Raw genomic sequence first — 2,440 nt, forward strand, 5'->3', positions numbered from 1 at the left:
ATAAATTATCATATGCAGTTTGACCAGCGTGGTCATGAAGAAGGTCAGATTCTGTCCGTGTAAGAAGCTGTGAGGACCCTTTTCATGTTCAAAAAAAGGAATTAGCCAATCACAGCCAAGCTTTCGTCCGAATTCTTCAGTTTCATGGCGTCATTCGTGGAGAACACATCGGAGTGTCATCGTCCCGTTAAGATCAGGTAATTAAAAAGATATTTTGTAAGATTTACACCTTCCTATTATAATATATAAAGGATGTAAGGATCAATTTTGATTTTTTAAGTATATTTTGACAATTTTTGTGGTCCCATATCGTTTTTTTAACCTTTCGAAATTTTTCTTTATTATAGGTGGAAAAGAAGATCTACTGCGCATCATTTTCGCGCATGCATTATTTTCGCGCCAGTCTTACGCGCCTGTTTTATGCACTGCAATATGGCGAATCTTTCGAATTTTTTAATCTGCCATCTGTATACGTGTTGCAGCGGATTTTGTTATCCCGTTAATTTCAGGTAATTGTTTCAATTATTATTTTAATGTACACCTTCCTGTTATATATTAAATGATATATAACGAATGTTATATATCAAATGCATACTACATGCATAATTTTTATATGTGTTTTCATATTTTACTTTCTTTTTAGTTTTCTTAACATGGGAAGAGTTATAACACGAATTCACTAATATTTTAACCTTGTGGCAACTTTTTTTATCTTCTCCATATACGGCGAGGTAAGCATTATTATTTTTAAGTATAAGCATATAAGCATATAGAAATACTACAGAAAGAGTGAGAGAGAAGGAGTGAGAGAGAGAGAGAGGAAGAATAAGAAAACAATACACTCGACATATAAGTTATTATAAATGTGTATTTTTATTTCCAGGAATTTCTCGAGGAATTTTCTTCGTCGAATTTCCAACGACAAAACGTAAACAGCCGATAACATACGTATAATAGCCGAGCGTTCGACACTCCCGAGATCTCCTTTAGCAAGGTTACATAATAACGTACCTCGTATTCGTCTTCTATCTTTCGACGAGACAACATCAACGAAAATAAGGCGTATTAAATTATTTAATAATTTTATTTCTAACGTTATCGTTTTGATTTTAATAGTTTAAAAAGCTTTTCATTGCATAGAATGGTATAAAATCTGGTTTATTTTTTATGTTACTCTTTATTGAGTTTGCTGATACAATTACCGTTTTATTTAGACAACTTTAAAGATTTTTAATTAATATTTATACTAACAATACATACTTGATATGTAATATTGCAAACAAATAGTTGCATACTTTGATCAATTTCACAAATATTTAATAACTTGAATACCATTCTATCAAAAATATTCAATGGTTTTAATGTGTGCTCTGCCTTCAGAAATGATTTACAGGAAATATTGTAATATAGTCTTTAGTATGTTTCAGCTTTTTAGACTTTTTATTTAATTTTATTTTATACATCGTCATCCTAAGGGTAGGATACCCATCCTGCAGTCATCAACGAAGACTAAAAGTAAGTATATTTTACTATCAAACATTTCTATGATAATTTCAATTGATTTTTATTACAACAGTGATATTAATTGTTCTTTTTCTTTTTCTGTTACAGAAAATCATTGCAATCGAGCGCGTAGGCAATGAGGTTTTCGTGTGTTGCATCGTGTTAAAATAAAATATAAAATAGTCGACAAGAGTAGATTCAGTGTTGATCGTCGCATGTTAAAGTTTCGTTTGCTCGGTTAAGAAACTCGCAAGTTTCTTTTATTCGGTTTAAACATGTGCTCATCGTCATCCTAAGGGTAGGAGACCCATCCTGCATTCATCCTGCATCCATCAAAGTGTGTATATTTTTATATTAAACATTTTCTCAATAATTATAGTAATTTTTATATAACAACGATTTATATAATATTGTTTTTATTTGTGTTTCAGATCATCGTTGGAATGGTATTCACATTTTATTAATTAAATTCATTTAGAAATTCGTTTAACACTAGATTTGTTCACTATTTTTTAAAAATTTACAAACGTGTTTTAAATGAAAAAGTGGGTAGAGGATAGGAATAAATATTTAATTATATTTCATTACAGCATTAAAAACTACCACATAATTTAAAAGAATATTCTACTTTAAAGTTAATTAAATTTCAATTTTATTAAATTACAATTAATTCAAAATATTTCTATTTTATATATATGTAACAAAAAAGTTTGAAATGAATCAAATTTGCTCAGTCCATAAATCTAGTGTTAATTGAATTAACTGAATATAGTGCAGTTTTATAGTTATTATTTGTGCATTGTCATCGTCATCCTAAGGAAAGGAGATCCATTGTGCATTCATTAATAAAGATTTAAAGTGAGTATATTTTTTTATAAAATAATTCCTTAAAAATTTTAATGATTTTCTGTAATAGTAATGATACTAATAGTATTGT

The 2,440-nt window shown here is 28.9% G+C and overlaps 1 long non-coding RNA gene across 1 annotated transcript; it reads left to right on the top strand.

The window, feature by feature from the left end:
* Nucleotides 1-371: 371 nt before the first annotated feature.
* LOC149033752 (uncharacterized) lies at nucleotides 372-2,051 on the top strand. The gene is made up of 3 exons (XR_016178969.1): nucleotides 372-509; nucleotides 644-731; nucleotides 884-2,051. It is a non-coding gene; the product is annotated as an uncharacterized LOC149033752 (long non-coding RNA).
* Nucleotides 2,052-2,440: the final 389 nt, after the last annotated feature.

Source organism: Polistes dominula, unplaced genomic scaffold (genome assembly GCF_049000335.1).
Source record: "Polistes dominula isolate Pdom_NZ unplaced genomic scaffold, Pdom_raw_medaka contig_29, whole genome shotgun sequence".
Lineage (NCBI taxonomy): Eukaryota > Metazoa > Arthropoda > Insecta > Hymenoptera > Vespidae > Polistes > Polistes dominula.